Below are 17666 nucleotides of genomic sequence, written 5' to 3' on the forward strand. Positions count from 1 at the left end.
TTACTAGACTTGAGAAACGGAGCAGATCATACACATTCTGATATGACGCATTTAGGAGGCACAACAGTCACGGTGGGGGAGACCGAGACATGACAACTAAATGCCACTGTGGTCCTGACCTGGATCCTGAACTGGGAAAAAGGACATCAGTGGGGCATTGCAATCTGAATAAAGTGTACGGATGTATTCCTGGTATTCTGTCCATTTGACGTCCTTGCTTTGATGATTACACTGTAACTATTCAGGATAGTGACACGTTGGGAAGGTATGAAAAGGGTGTATTTTTTGCACGATTTTTGTAACTTTTTGTTGTCTAAAATGATTTAAAAATAAAATGTTAAAAATAAAGAGTAATTTTTAAAAAGACAAAGACCGCAGCAGTGGAAATTAGAGCCAGTGATTGCCGGGCACCGTAGTTACCTAATGGAAGTGGGGGTGGAAATTCCCAACCATGACGGAGCCGTGGAGGGAGGCTGGGACCCAGCCAGTAGCCCGCAGAAGCCTTGTGCTCCGAAATCAAAGATCCTGACTGACCTGGAGAGACAGAGGAAATGTATTAACCCTAGGGAAAGCGCTGCTACCTGTCCAGCCCAGCTCCATGCTAGAATGCAGAAGGGGTGGCTAAAGTCTATGCAGCCCCGGGGTAGAAGCCCTGTGCAGACAGCGAAGCTTTAGAAACCTGGGAGGTGAGTCACCCTTTCAGAGGACACTGTGTGGCTGCCACTAAGGGCACACGCTGCCTGTATGCAGGCTGCCTTCACACACAAAGAAAAGAAACTTCTACCTTGTTCAAGCTATTGCTAGTTGAAATCTTTGTTTTGCTATTAGTTGCAGCTACTCCTCTATTGCCATCTTGTCCTTGCCCAAAGATACTGCAGAGAACAGCACTCCCTCCACCACCCAAGAGCCTCTTTCTGAATGGTCACATGTGTACCCCGTTCTCTGACCTCACATGTACCACTCCTGTCATCTCCACAACCCCCAAAGGCCATGAGGCTAGCGCATGGGGAGCGAGGTGCACATGGCCTCCCCGGCGGTGCAGTGGTCACATGCAAAGTCCTGTGTCAAACAAGGAGAGGCTGTGTAGGGCCTTGGGGCCCTTGGGTTTCCGCCCCATCCATGCACACCCCCTCCTCCCGATCCTGTGCCTGTACCCCGTGCTCTCGGCACACTGTACACTTCCCTGCAATCTGTGGGTTCTCCGATGCCTCTGAGCCTTTGATATACAATACAGCTTCTTATGCCAGGAGCATCCTCGATTCCACCTTTTCACCTGTGCCACCTATTTTCTTCTTCAGGTTTCTGCTTAAATATCATCTCTTCCGAAAAGCCTTCCCTGATCTCGGAAGATGGGTTGGACGCCACTCTGGTGTGTGACTATTTTCACTTCATCTTCTCCATCACAGCATCCACCACATCCCGTTACGATCACTTGCTGATTTGTCCATGTGGACTAAGGAGCAAGCAAGCTGAATGCCCAGAACCTAACGCAGTACCTGGAATATGGAACGGTTTGAATAACTAATTGACAAATGGGTTAACGGCAGACTGTGTAAGTCACATATTGATCGTGATTTATCCCGGTGGTGTGAAATTGGACGGCCTGCCACACTTCTAGCTTCTCAAAGTTACAGCTATTGCTAGCTTTTGTGAGACCACCCAGACCCCCACCGAGCCCAGCTGTGGCACTGTTTCATAGCAGTGGATTCACTGGACCATATTCTGAAGTCGGGGTGAGACTGAAAATGGGAAGGCTTTATTGATTTCGTGAATCTCATCCTCACTCCATGCAACACCCACGAGAACGGAAAAGTGAAGTTATTTGTGCTGCTGTCTCCAATTCGAGCTGGGAGGGAAAAAAAGAAGTAAGTGTTTCACATCATAAAGAGAAACAAAGGAAAAATAACGATGCTTTCAAAGAGGTTGACGATTTCAACACCTCCAATCCACTCTCATTCATTCAGTACAGTAAACTCTACTTAGTAAAGTAAGACAAAAAATGTCCCGTTAAAGAAGCGCACGAAACATTTGCATTTGAATGAGTGAAATTCCAAAACCCCAGTCTGTAAAGCAGCAGCTGTGGTGGGGGAGAAAAGCTTTGGACTAGGAACTCCAGGCCTGGCTCTGCTTCCAGCAGCTTGGTGACTTTTCCAACTCAGCCACACTGGACTTGGGTTTTCTTTCTGGTATATGAAATGTTGAACTAAATAAATGACCTGTAATAATCCCAGCCAAGTTTATCTCATACCGTTGTGTGCAACAGACACAAATGGTAGTTTCTAATCATCTCCCTTAACTAGTCCCTGCCCAGAAGAGCCTGGAGGTCAAGGAGCGGCACCTTCAGGGAAGGATTAGGCAGCTATATTTTCCCCAGTGCCTCTGTTAGATCATGAGTAGCGGTGGAAATGCTCTCAAAACTGGAAGTCCCTGGGCATAGGTGAGAGGTGAGTCTTAGACTAATCTTATTTAAAGATCATAAAAGTCTATAAACATTTCTCACTTTTTTCTTTTTTTGCTTTGTGCTGCAAAATCTTCTTTTTCAGGAGCTGAAGAGTCAGAGAATGTTTGGTGTGTGGTGCTGCTGTGTCTAGGTGGGGGTTTCCTGTCTGTAATTTCTTTCCGCTCCAGACAATCTGGGTTCCTTGAGGAATGGCTGTCAGCACTGTTCCTTGGCAGACGGGGTGGATTCTTCATGGCATTTCTATTATTGTTTCCTTAAACTGTTATTTTAAACTATGACTGATATTTTACTTTACAGTATAAAAGTCTTGTGCTTCTAAGTAATAATAATTATGATTTGATGATAATGTTCCATGTGCAAGTTTGGGGGATGTAAGCTTTATATGCATGTTATAATTTAACTGTCAAAACGTACCTCTGACTGAAGGGGTTGTCTTCATTTTACAAAGAAACCAGAACTAAAGTAACTTGCCCCAGTTAAACAAGTGGAGGAGGTAAAATCCGGTCCCAGGTCACTGTTATCTTGGTTTCTCACCCACTCCTCCTCCTTCCAGAGGTTAGGATTCATATCTGTCACTTCCATGTTGGTTTTTTTTTGTTTGTTTGTTTGTTTTGTTTTGTTTTGTTTTGTTTTGTTTTGTTTTGTTTTGTTTTGTTTTTGAGACAGAGTCTTGTTCTGTCGCCAGGCACGAGGCTGGAGTGCAGTGGCGCGATCTGGGCTCACTGCAACTTCTGCCTCCTGGGTTCAAGCAATTCTCCTGCCTCAGCCTCCCGAGTAGCTGTGACTACAGGCACACGCCACCACGCCCAGCTAATTTTTGTATTTTTTTAGTAGAGATGGGGTTTCACCATGTTGGCCAGGATCCATGGTTTTTAATTCCCAAATTCTTATACATTTTTTATATAGAAGAAATATTTATTAGCATAAAGTGTATTTCATCCTGATACATTCTCTGTAATTTAAGTATAATGAATTTAGAGCCATATAAATATTGAAGAAGTCTTAGAGAGACAAGGTATGAGCTTACAGTGGTTCCAGCTGGAATATGATGTGTAGGAAGGAAAGATTCTAAGGAATTGCAGGCTGCTGGGTTGTTGGCTGGGTTCGAGTGTGGGATGCAGAAAGTTTCCCACACTTATCATTAGAAAGTGAATGACACCCATCCCCGTATGGGTATCAAGGGAGTACCTAGAGTTGGTGGTGGGGACACAGGAGCTGAGAGTGAGTGCAGTGTGAGGAACTTGGGGGGCCGCTGCGTGGTCATGAGTCCAGTTTTAGATGTGGCTACAAACGTTATTGAGAAGTTTGACTGAAAGCCTATATTTAAGGGAAATTGGAAGCTATGTGATCAGATGAGGTTAAAAAAAAAAATCAAGTATGAGAGGAGAATGGATTGATTGGAGATGATCACTGATGTTCAGGAGGTGATCAAAAAAAGAAACGTCCTGAAAAGCCCACAGGGAGCAGGAAGAGAGGAAGGATGGCGCCAAAGAGAAAGCTAAGGAAAAAGTAGTCAAGAGTGAAAAATGTCAGAGGTTGAGACTGTGTTAAACTAATCATTAGCTTAAGATAATTGCTTTAACGCTACTGCAATAGACTACTTGACTAGTAGAAACACATAATGACCTAATGGGTATAATTTCTCCATTATATGTAATTTTTTCAGTTCCTAAGAGCCTGAAACACAGATGATTACATTGGTGGAGAAAAGTAATTCCACTAATGGCCCATGACAGAGACCACTAAAGATTTGTTTTGCTTACTTAATAGCTCTTATTGACATTTTGAAAACAAATTTTGTCCATTTCACAAGTCAATCATATCTATTCCAAGGTTGGTATTTGTGAAATGAAGGCGACCAGAACATTGACTTCATCTCCAGGGAAGTGTCTTCCAATAAGAAACCCTCCCGAGGTGCATGTGGTCAAGCGCCTGATGAGTATTTCATGTGTATGTTAGTCATTCTCCCAGTGTTTAGCTCATCGCACACTTTTCCTTCATTTAACAAGGTTTTTCACTTTTCTAATTTAGAAGCATTTCAGAAATTGATTGTGATGCTATAAGCATTAACAGCTTTGACATTATCACCGTGGAAATGACTTCATTGTCACTCCTCTTGCCAAAATCCATCCAGGGCGGACTATGATGCTAGTTTGAGATAAACAAAACAGAATGAGAAAGATTTTCTTTTGTATGAAGGGAAATTGTCTCCCAAAGAATCCCAATCTCTTTCTCTGACAAAACTGAACGTGAAACTTGGCTTCTGATACCAAAGAGTAATTTAAGAGATAGCCTGAGTCAACTTGATGGTGGTAATTCCGTAAATGAAGCTGTGGGCAGCACAGGACCAACGTGGGTGTGTATGTAACACCGAGAAAGGAACCTCTAAGAGTTGGAGCCACATCAGCGGCTGCCCTCCCTCCCTCTGTGCTCAGCTGCAACGCTGCAGTAAATTAGACATCCCCTCCCCATCAGCTCCAGGGCACTACTGAGATTGCATTTCCAGTAAAGATGGTCTTTCTGTCTGCATTTGTTACTTTCGAATCACGACTGTATCATTACTCATTCTGTTATTCTCCCATGCACTCAACAAATTTTTTTTTTTTTTTTTTTTTTTTTTTTTTTTTTTTTTTTTTTGAGACAGAGTCTTGCTCTGTCACCAGGTGGGCTGGAGTGCAGTGGTGTGATCTCGGCTCACTGCAACCTCCGCCTCCCAGGTTCAAGCGATTCTCCTGCCTCAGCCTCCCAAGTAGCTGGGACACAGGTGAGCACCACCACGCCCAGCTAATTTCCGTATTTTTTAGTAGAGACAGCGTTTCACCATGGTCTCCATCTCTTGACCTGTGATCCGCCCGCCTTGGCCTCCAAAAGTGCTGAGATTATAGTCGTGAACAAATGTTTTTTGATTGCCTTTCTATGCCCCTGGTACTGTTGTAACTATAAACAAGATAAAGTCTCTTTCTTAATGGGGATGGTATTTTACTGAGGAAAGGCAGACGCACATGGCCTCAGGGACTCGGTTCCTCCCCGCCTTTATATAAAAACAGCTCAGCAGAGCACTTGGTAGGCGCTCTACCGGAGTCTCACAGGAGGATGGTAGCTCAGTAGAGAGCTTGGTAGGTGCTCTACCCCAGCCCAACAGGAGGGCAGGTGAGTGTCTGGTTGTCAGGTTCTGGAGGACCTTCCCTTCCAACAAGGCCACTTTCTCAACTAGGGAATGTGTGTGGTCCCTCGCATATCCTCTGCCCCTTCTCTTAAATAGACACCATAAATACACAGAGCGCCACAGGGACATCGTCCTTCCTTGCTGGTACTTTAGTCATGGTGCCCGAGACCATCTATATCCTAAGAGCTAGGGAATAACACGACTTAAGAAGACCACATACCCCACTATTCTGTGGCCTTTTTTCCTCCAGTAAACTCTTATTTTACACCTGAACTTTGTGGTGCTGGAACAAATAGACAATTTCCTTTTCTTTTCTTTTCTTTTTTTTTTAAGTCGGGTTTCACCATATTGGTCAGGCTGGTCTTCAACTCTTGACCTCAGGTGATCCGCTCGCCTCAGCCTCCCAAAGTGCTAGGATTGCAGGCATGAGCCACCGCGCCCAGCTCAAATAGACAATTTTCAACAGCGACCGCTAAGTGTGATGAAGGGAATGAACGTTACCATGGCTTAGACAGGGGCTGAGGCTAAGTGAGGAATACTTCACGTGGGCATCCAGGGTGACCTCTTTGAGGAGACAGTGATAGAACCAGAGCAGGAATGACAAAAGGCAGCAGCCTGGTGAAGAAAGAACATTCACGCACAGGACTAGCAAGTCGGGAGGCCTGGATGAGAGGGGAAGCTTGACACGTGTGCGGTGGCAGAGCCAGGAGCATGGTGAGGAGGGGAAGAGAGGGAACGGGGGTCCGGACGAGGGTAGGTTTGACTGCAGCCACAGCAAGCAGCTGTGTGAGAAGTGAAGGTGAAGAGCTACATGATGTGATGACCTTATTTAAAAGTTGAGCTCTTGGATGTGGAAGAAAACGGCACACGGAGCCATGAATGAAGGCAGAAAACCCAGCGAGGAGGCTGTCACCACTGCGCAGACAAGGGCGAAGGGCAGAGGGGCAAAGACCATCCAGGGCAGGGAAAGGTGGCAGAGCGGACGGCTCCGGATGCAGTGAGAGTGAGCGCTTTTAGTCCCTGCGCGCACGACCTCACAAAGTCATGTAAAAGTTGCCATTGACCGAAAAAAAAAAAAAAAGAAAGAAAGAAAGAAAGAAAAAAGAAAAAGAAAAAAAGACATATAGGAGGCAACAGGAAATGAAGATGACCAAAGAATCTCACGTAAATGCGAAGTCCGCAAGGCCACGGTTTGCACCAAGCAAGTGGTTCTGAAACATTGTTGGAACATGGGAGGTCTAGCAAGCTGGTGCTCACCGCAGAAGCGGGGCAGAAGAGTCTTCAAACCTGGATTTCAAAAAGGGAGACAGCCAAGATCACCACAGCTCGTGAGAAGCAAACTCACAGCGTTTTCGGAAGATCAGGACCGGAGGCCCGGCTGACTTGGGGGGCTGCCCCGAGAACTGACCTCTGATCGGAGCTAGTCCCAAGATTCCGGGGAAACCACAAAGGAGAGGTGGGAGCAGACGAACGGCAGAGCGCGCCCTCTGCATCCGGCGCTTCGCTCCCGTTGTCCCCGGGGGTCCTCAAAGCAGCCTCGGGAGAGACGTCTGGTTTCGTCTTTTCTCTGGAAAACGAGCTGAAGCTCAGGGAGCTTTGGGAACAAGCTGAAGGCATTAGGAGTCGCCCAGGGCTGCCCTCTTCCAGCCTCTGCCCATCTCTCCGCAGCGCGGGGGAACCTGGATGGGGCCGCAGGGTGGGCCCTAGCGAGGGAAGCCTGTCCGGTCCATGCAAGGCCCAGCTGGACAGCTAGCGTTTCCTCGCGGCCTGCAGGCCCCTGTCTCCGGGCTCGTCTATTTGCCAGCTCCCCGCCACCCTCCAGTGACCGGCGATCCTGAACTTCGGCCTCTGATTCTTCAAGGCAGTGGGGTGGTCACCATCTGAGCTCTCACCATCCACGTGGCACAGGCCGGGGGCCAACCCGATAGTACAAGTCGTGGAAATGGGAGGTTCACCCGGCGCCTCCTCCTGCGGGACCGTGCCCTCGGCCCCTGCCTACCTTCCTCTCTCCAGTCCGCCCTTAGCTGCTCTGTACACCCAGGGCAGAGTCCAAGGTAATCTATAGAGTTCGTGTGATGGACAAAACTTTGTCATTACAAATAAATACTCTTTTTCTTTTTCTTTTTCTTTTTTAAAGACGGGGTTTCACCATGTTGGTCAGGCTGGTCTTGAACTCCCGACCTGAGGTGATCCGCCCGCCTTGGCCTCCAAAGTGCTTGGATTACAGGTGCGAGCCGCTACGCCCGGCCACCCCCCCCTTTTTTTTTTTAAGATGGAGTCTTGCTGTGTCGCCAAGGCTGGAGTGCACTGGCATGATCTCGGCTCACTGCACCCCCCAACCTCCCGATTCCAGCAGTTCTCCTGCCTCAGCCCGGCATGACAGGCACACGCCACCACGCCCGGCTAGTTTTTGTATTTTCAGTAGAGACGGGGTTTCACCACGTTGACCAGGCTGGTGTGAAACTCCTGACCTCAGGTGATCCCCCCACCTCGGCCTCCCAAAGTCCTGCGATGACACGCGTGAGACACCGAGCCCAGCCCAAGAAATAATCTCTTAAACAAGACCTTCTGCATCTAACGGGTGGTTTCCAGAGTGAATCAATTTTCCTCTCCCCTCCGCGCTCCGGTAGCCTGGTCCCGGCTCCGCTGGCAGACCCGCGGCTGCAGGTGCCCCGCCTCCAGGGCAGGTGCTGGCACGCGCGCGTCTGCGCTGCCCTCCAGTGGCTGATCGCCTGAAACGCGAGTCGGGAGCTCCTTCCAGACGCGGGGCGCCTGCGGGGGCCTTCCGCTGCTCAGGAGCCAGCTGCAGTAGACGGGGGCTCCCGAATAACGACAGAGATGACTGATTGGAAACCGTTTACTTTTTCCACTTTTATTTGCAAAAGCTCTATTTGAAAGCTCTTGAGATGTTTAAAGGATCTGTGGCCTAGTTACTGAGTGCAGACAGTAATGAAGTATATCAGAGAAGACTCCCGTCAGCACCTGGAAAAGAAAGTACTGAGGATCAGTCGTGTCCGTCACGGGAAAAAAATGGGACCTTACTGAGAAGTGACATGGGACTTTATTGAGAAAGACACCGGACACTTGGCTTTCCCTGAGTAACACCGACATCTTGTGTCTTTTCTTCATACTTCTCATAAAACTGTGCAAACCTTTGCTACTCTGAGCACTTCTAAATGTTTTCTCATAGAAAAACGTTGGAATGTTCTTCCAAAGCTCAAACAGGAGAACATAAATACGCACACATTTTCTTTTAAAAAACTGCATTGAGTTGCAGTTTTTATTCAATAAACTGCACCTTTATATCAGTTCAAGGAGTTTTGGCAAATGTATACACCCCTTCAACCCCAAACAGGATGTAGATTTCCATCACCTCCCAAAGCACCCTTGTGCCTTTTACAGGCAAGCCCACCCAGCTCTTGTCCAGGAAAACATTGATCGGCTTTCCGTCAGCAAAGAGCCGTTTTGACTTGAAGAATTTCATCTAAGGAATTATATAGCATGTACTCTTTTGTGCCTATGTAAATACTTGGTTTTTCCATTCAACGTAACACTTTTGAGATCTGTTCATTTTGTTAAATCTAAGTGTCTTATTCATTTTTGCTTCTCGGTACTATTCTCTTGTATGAATATACCCCAATTTATTGACCCAGGCTCCTGTTGATAGGTATCTGGCCTGCTTCCAGTTTTTGACTATTATGAATAAGATTGCTATGAGCAAGTCTGTATAACAAGTGTGTACAAATACTCTCATTTCTCTTGGTAAATACCAATAAGCAAATTGCTGGGCCTTAAACTTAGTAGATGTTTAACTTTATAAAACAAACAGCCAAAGTATTTTCTAAAATAGTTATACTATTTTCTTTTCCTTTTTTGAGATGGAGTCTCACTCTGTCCCCCAGACCGGAGTGCAGTGGTGCGATCTCAGCTCACTCCACCTCCCAGGTTCAAGCGATTCTTCTGCCTCAGCCTCCAGAGTAGCTGAGATTACAGGTGCCTGCCACCATGCCCAATTAATTTTTGTATTTTTGGTAGAGACAAGGTTTCACTATGTTGGCCAGGCTAGTCTCAGACTACTGACTTCAAGTGATCTGCCCACTTCGGCCTCCCAAAGTGCTAGGATTACAGGCATGAGCCACAGCGCCCAGCCAGTTATACCATTTTCTATTCCCATGGCAATCAGTGAGAGTTCCGGCTGAGCATGTCTTTGTCAATATCTGGTACCATCATCCTTTTGAACATCATTGATTTCGTTGATATGTGGAGGTGACTCATGATGAGTTTAACTTGCGTTTTCCTGCTAATAATGTTGAGCATCTTTGCATATGCTTATTGGCTATTTGTATGTATTCTTTGGTTAAAGTCTGTTTAACTCATTTGCTTGTCTCCTTTATAAAATTGGGTTATTTATCTTCTAATTGTTGAGTCATAAGATTTATTTATAAATGATGCTCTATAAAAGTATCTTCCCACATATATATATAGAGAGAGAGAGTTACTATTTTTTTCCTAGTTTGTTTACTCTTAACAGTTTTCTTTAGGGAGCAAACATTTTAAATTTTGATAGTCTAATTTATCAGTTTTTAAGTTACAAATTTCTGTTATTTCAAAAATGTTTGCCTACATTGACATCACAAAAATTTTCTCTCATGTTTTTCCTTGGAGTTTTATAGTTTTAGTTTTTGCATTTTCACCCATGATCTTTTTCATGTTAATTTTTGTGCTGATACGTTGGAAGTACTAAAGTTTATTTTTTTTCTCATGCAGATATATAATTGTACCAGCATCAGCTCTGTTCCTATTCTTTGAGAAAATAAGTTCAGTCTTTTGCCATTAGGTATGATGTTAGCTGCACATTTTTAAAGTGTCCTCTATAAGCTTGAAAGTTTCTTTTTATTCCTGCTTCGATGAAAGTTTTTGTAATAAATGTGGCTAAATTTTGTCAAGTGTACTTTTTCTTCTAGTCCTAAGGGAGAAAAAAACATTTCTCCCTCCTATTAATATGAGGAATTGCGTTGTTTTTTCAAATTTTAAGACAACCTGGCACTTCTAAGAAATATTCCACCTGATTGTAATATATTGTTCTTCTTATACACAGATGGATTCTATTTGTTAATATCTTGTTAAAGATTTTTGCATCTAGATTCATGAAGAATATTGATGTAAAGTTTTCTGTAAAGTATTTGTCTGGTTTTGGTATCAGCATGATGCTGGCTTCAAAAATTGAGATGGAAAGAGTTCTCTTTATATTCTGAGAGACGTTATGTTTTATTACAATTATCATTTCTTTTTAAATGTTTGCTAAAATTCACCAGTGAATACATTTGGGCCCTGGAGTTTTGCCATAAGAAGGAAATTGTGAATTTGATTTCTTTAGTGCACATAGAGCTATTCAGATTTTCTGTCAACAGTTTTTCTTGTATGAGTAATTTTTTCATTGCTTCTACATTATGAAATTTAATGGCATACATTTATTTGTACTGTTATTATCCATTTAATGGTTCTAGGTTTGGTAGTACTGTCTTTTCTTTCATTCCTAATATGGGAAATTCCTATTTTTTTATTTTTTTCTCATCAGTTTAGCAATAGATTTATCGAGATTGATTTTTCAAAGAATCCTCCTCTTAGTTGTATTGATTTATCTCTGTTGTCTATTTCTAGGGGCAGCACATTTTTCTGTAAGCACCTAATAAATATTTTAGGTTTGCCGGCCATATGATTTCTAAGGCAGCACAGGGCAATAATAAGCAAATGAATGAATGGGACTATTTTCAAATACAAATATTCACAAAAACAAGGGTGAAGCCAGATTTTTACTTGAAAGTTGTGATTTGCTGACTCTTGTTTTATTAATTTCAACTCCATACTTTTTGCTTCTCTACTTTCTTTGGTGTTAATATTCCCATGTTTTCTCGCTTTCTCATGTACAAAGCATAATTCCTTGGTTTTGAAGAACATTCCAATGGAAATGGAATTCAAGGCTCATACTCCCTCCTGTCACTCCCCACTCCTACTAGTGGCATAAAGAGGTGATTCTGCCCTTAATTCCTTCTGATGATATATCTGCTGTTCCGTTGATTTTGTCTTTAGCGGATATATATGATGTATCTGCCGTTGGTTACATGATTATATGTGTACTTCTAAAAATCTGGCTATTTTTAAGATTACATTTTTCTATTATGTATTTTACTCAGGTTTTTGAGCTTATTGGATATGCCAGTTTCTAATTAATCAAATTTGGAAGAATTTTGTGTTCAGTGATGTGACGTTGGCACCTATGCCAATGTGAATCAGCTACAGTGGAAATATTTGCATCACGAAAATTGGCCAGTGCTACAGACTGAGGCTTTTTTTCTCCATAGAGGCATTTGTTAAAATTTGTCAATATATTTCTGCCCACAGGTCACTAACGTTGGGCTCATTTTCAACGTCCTTTTCTCTCTGTGCTTCTACCATCCTAGTTTCTATGGCTGTGTTCAAATTTACTGATCTTTTCTTCTGGACGTTATAGCTATAGTGGGAGTTTTTCATTCTAGATATTTTTTTTTAGCTCTAGAAGTTCTGATTGGTTCTTGTTAAAACATCTTCTTTCTTTTCTTTTCTTTTTTTTTTTTTTTTTTTTTTTTTTTTGTGAGACGGAGTTTCGCTCTTGTTACCCAGGCTGGAGAGCAATGGCACGATCTCGGCTCACCGCAACCTCCGCCTCCTGGGTTCAAGCAATTCTCCTGCCTCAGCCTCCTGAGTAGCTGGGATTACAGGCATGTGCCATCATGCCCAGCTAATTTTTGTATTCTCAGCAGACACGGGGTTTCACTATGTTGACCAGGATGGTCTCGATCTCCCGACCTCGTGATCCACCCGCCTCGGCCTCCCAAAGTGCTGGGATTACAGGCTTACAGGCCAGAGTTCTAGGGGCACAGGGACTCTGGAAATGCACTGAGAGCACTAAGGGAAGCCGGGCCAGGCAGAGTGGGTGGGGGGAGACAGAGCCCCCGACTCTCTGTGAGAAAAGCCATGACAAGATTATATTCTCTTCAGCTTTGAGTTTTAAATTTTTATAACATACATTTTTTAAAGGATCTACTAAATTTAAATTATGCAAACATGTCACTGAAATGCAAATACATGGAGAGGTGGCAGTCGCCCGCAGAAGCCAGATGAGGAGCCTGGTGAGCCGGCAGCTTGGAGACAGGAGGTCTCCATGGCCACTCACTGCAGCCAGAGAGGTCTAAGGCCTGAGCCCCCAAAACGCTTCCCCATCAGTGAACTAACCTAAAAACAAAACGAAACAGGATGGAAGACGGCCATACTAAAGAAAAAATTGAGACTCAAAAGAACATCACAGAATAAATTTAAAATAGCAAGAAACATAGTTAAAAACTGAGTTGATCAAGTACAAAAAAAAAAGGAAAAACAAAAAACAACTCTGAGCTAACCAAGTAAGTACAGAAGGTTTAATTAAGGTAAGACAACTAAGAAAATATAAAAATAACAAAGAAAAACTAATAAAAGGGTAGTCATCTTAAACAGATACTCCAACAGGTCAAACACAAAACATATTACAAGGTGTAAGAACACCACGCTTTCCCGAAGTGAAGTAAGAATCTAGCAGTCTCGGGAAAAAAATGATACAGAATGTCACTTTTCATTGAAATCCTGTTTGTCATTGAAGCTCAGTTGCAAAGAAAGAATCTTTTAACCACATCAAGGGGACAAGGATGGGACAGTCTGAGGTGGTGTCAGATTTCCCCTCTGAAACAGTGAGTGCTAAGATGTAATGGAATAGTTATCTTTCAGCTAGATTAGACAGAAAAGAAGGTGTTACCCATATTTATATGCACCCACGTCACTAAAGTATACAGACAGCCACAGTCAAACACACATCCACTCAGGAAAAACGGTGTCCTTAAGCTCCTTAAAGAAAACCTCTTGACAATGAAATTTAACCGATTAAGAAATAATTTTTAAAATGAAGTTTAAAAACTGTTAAGTATTCACATGACTATTCACAAAGCTCTCTTCCTAAGAGATTAGCTCTACATTGCAGCAATGGGGCAGGACACTTTCTGATTTTTATATTCCTATGAGATTAATCTGTGTGTCCAAAAATTACACTTGTTTGACTGTTCATATTTCTCTTAAGAAGCAGGAAGGCCGCCGGTGGCTCACGCCTGTAATCCCAGCACTTTTGGAGGCTGAGGCAGGTGGATCACGAGGTCAAGAGATCGTGACCATCCCGGTCAACATGGTGAAACGCCGTCTCTACTAAAACACGAAAAATTAGCTGGGCATGGTGGCGCGTGCCTGTAATCCCAGCTACTCAGGAGGCTGAGGCGGGAGAATTGCCTGAACCCAGGAGGCGGAGGTTGCGGTGAGCCGAGATCGCGCCATTGCACTCCAGCCTGGGTAACAAGAGCGAAACTCCGTCTCAAAAAAAGGAAAAGAAAAAAAGAAGCAGGAAGGAAAAAAAAACCCGCAATGAAACCTTGCCTTCTATGTGAGTTTATGAGGGCTGTCGTAACAAAATACCACAGACTGAGAAGCTTGAACAATGGAGATTGACCCTCTCACAGTTCTGGAGGCAGAAGATCTGAGATCAAGACGTTAGCAAGGTTGGTTTCTTCTGAAGACTCTTTTTATTTTGTGTGTCTTCTCCCGGTGTCTTCACGTCACCTTCCTTCTGCACATCTGTGTCCACAAGAACACCAGTTATATTGGATTATAGCCTACTCCCTGGCCTCATTTTAACTTTTAACTTTCTTTTTTTTTTTTTTGAGATAGTCTTAACTGTGTTGCCCAGTGCAGTAGCCTGATCTCACTACAACCTCCACCTCCTGGGTTCAAGCGATTCTCCTGCATCAGCCTCCCAAGTAGCTGGGATTATGGGTGGTACGACCCCACACCTGGCTAATTTTTGTATTTTTAGTAGAGAGGGGGTTCCCCATGTTGGCCAGGCTGGTCTCTAACTCCTGAGCTCAGGTGATCCACCTGCCTCGGCCTCCCAAAGTACTGGGATTACAGGTGTGAGCCACCACGCCTGGCCTCTCATTTTAATTTAATAACCTCTTTAGAGACCTTACCTCCAGTGGTGAAAGCCTGTCTCTACAAAAAAAATATGAAAAAAGATTAGCTGGGAATGGTGGTGTGAGCCTGTGGTCCCAGCTACTAAGGAGGCTGAGGTGGGAGGATCGCTTGAGCCCAGGAGGTTGAGGCTGCAGTGAACTGTGTTAGCACTACTGCACTCCAGCCTTGGTGACAAGGCGAGACCCTGTCTCAAAAAACACACAAACAAAAAGCAGAAAAATACCTCATCTCCAAATACAGTCAAATTCTGAGGTTCTAGAGTTAGGCCTTCAACATGTGAATTTTGGGGGTGACACAGTTCAGCACGTAACATCCTCCATACCTCAAATCATCTAAAGAAGTGACTGCATTCTGTCCTAAATCCTAACTCATCATACAGCTCCAGGAGACGCAGCAAAGAAGCCAGAACTCTTTGCCTTCTCTAAGTAAGTCAACACAAGGTTTGTGGTGAAACTGGACTCTGTCAACGTCTTAGTCTTGGGAAAGGCACTGGGCTTTTCAGAATCTTGACTGGCAGTCGAGGGAAAGCATGCAGAAGCCCCGACAGTGCTGGGCATGGCTTCAGACAGAGCATGAAGGAAGCGGTGAGAAGACTCCTGTTTCTCTCTTCTCCTAAGATCTCATCCTTTATTTTCAATTTTTACTAATAGACTTTAGGGTAGCTTTAGCTTTTCAGAAACATTAGTCAAAGGAGAGAGAGCTGTCATGACCCTTCACACATCCTTCCTGCACGGTTTTCCCTATTATTAATATAGTACTATGGAGCATTTGCTACAATGGATGAACCAACATTGATATACTATTGTTAGCCACAGTTCATAGTTTACCCTAGCGTTCACTCCGTAGAGTCCTTCAGCCTTTGACAAACGCATAATGGCATCCATACACCATTGCAGAATCATGCAGATGATTTCACCTGCGCTAAAAATCCCCTGGGCTCCACCTGTTCTTCCCTCTCCCCCTTCCTCCCTCAGCCCCTCAAGCCGGGCAGTCACGGATCTTTTCACTCTCTTCATAGTTTCGCCTTTTCCGGAATGCCACATCGTTGGAATCACACAGTGTGTATGTTTTCAGACTGGTTCCTTTTTGCAGCGGTATGAAGCTGAGCTTCCTCCCTGCCTTGTTGCGGCTGGAGAGCCCATTTCCTTTTAGCATATTCCATGGTTTGGGTTTATCACGGTTGGTTTATCCATTCATCTGCCAAAGGACATCTTGGTTGCCTCCAAATCTTGGCAATCGTGCATAAGGCTGCCGTAAACATTTGTGTGTAAGTTTTTGTGTGAGCGTAAATCTTCCAGTCATTGAAATACTGACGAGTGCAGTTGCTGGTCAGCACGGTGGACTGCCTTGAGCTTTGTGTGAAGCTGCCCACCTGCCTTCCGCAGCGGCCGTGCCACTGGCACTCCCACCAGCAATGAAGGAGACTTCCCGCTGCTCCACATCCTTGCCAGCACTTTTTTTTTTTTTTTTTTTTTTTTTGAGACAAGTCTTGCCATGTTGCCTGGAGTGCAGTGGCCTGATCTCGACTCACTTTAACCTCCTCCTGGGTTCAAGCGATTCTCCGGCGTCAGCCTCCCAAGTAGCCAGGATTACAGGCGGCGTAACCTCAGGCCTGGCTACTTTTTGTATTTTTCGTAGAGGCAGGGTTTTAGCAGAGATGCCAGTGTTTTGGACTTCAGGCATTGGAATAGACTTCCAATGGTAGCTCGTTGTTTCAGTTTGCAATCCCCTGATGACAGGCAATAGTACCTTTCTGTATGATCATCTGCCATCTGTGTATGTTCTCTCATGAAATGTCTCTTCAGACCTTTTGCTTGTTTTTTTAATTGGGTTGTTTTCTCCTGAAATATACTAAGACCCCTCAACACGCAGTAAAGCTCTGCACCCTGGGGAGCCGGAAACCCTGCACAACTGTGTGGGAAGAACCCGGCCCTGCTCCAGAGCCAAGAGACTGGCCTGGGCAGAAGTCAGCATGGGGTCAGCCCAGAGGGTGCTGTGCGTGTTGGAGCAGCTAGACCTCCCTGTCTAATACAGACGATGCAGGAAAAGAAGTCCGCTAAGCAGATTCAGTAAAAGATGTTTTTGTTTGTTTGTTTGTTTTGTTTTTTAAGAAAATGGTTATGAAGTACAGGGAACAGTATCAGGAGGAAGTAGTAAATTGAAACTGTTTACTGTCATTGATAACATAGAGTCACTGACAATTAATTCTGTGACATCTGAATCTCTCAGTCATCTTTACCACCCTATTCTGGTTATGGCATTTTTGGCTAAATAAGATGGAATAACTTTTTTTTTTTATAGTAGTTAAAACCCTGTTTTTTCAAAAAGGATTTGAGGAGGGAAGAAAATGCTATTTCACCAGATCACATTTAACTCTAAAATATTTCTTTTTCTTTTTCTTTTTTTAAAGATGGGATTTCACCATGATGGCCAGGCTGGTCTTGAACTCCTGACCTCAGGTGATCCACCCACCTTGGCCTCCCAAAGTGCTAGGATTACAGGTGTGAGCCACGGCGCCCGGCCTTAAAATATTCCTGTCTAAAAGACTCTGTGTTTGTACCTAGCTCCAGTCTTTAATTTTTCTTGGGGAACTGCTGACACTTTTGTCATTTCAACCACTCTAACTGAAGAAGGAGACCCTTAATCCTCTTAAGCTTCTAAGACCCCTTCCCCCTAGACTTCTACATTGCATTTCAATAGGAGGAGCAAAGGCTGGCAGACGGGGTGCCAGCCTTATTCGCACTCCTGAAGATCACAGGCGTGGTGTGGAGGAATCTTTCCGGAAGGCATTGTTTCTGGTAAAACAGGATCAAACCCACACCTAGTCACGTACCCCATGCCTACTTCATAGATCAGATTCTTTCTCATGTAATTTCTAGGACTGTAAGCCTTTAAAAGGGCAAGGATTTTCTTTGCCAGGGAGCTCCGTTGTTAAGGTATTTTCACCTGCCGCAG

Source organism: Saimiri boliviensis, chromosome 10 (genome assembly GCF_048565385.1).
Source record: "Saimiri boliviensis isolate mSaiBol1 chromosome 10, mSaiBol1.pri, whole genome shotgun sequence".
Classification (NCBI taxonomy): domain Eukaryota; kingdom Metazoa; phylum Chordata; class Mammalia; order Primates; family Cebidae; genus Saimiri; species Saimiri boliviensis.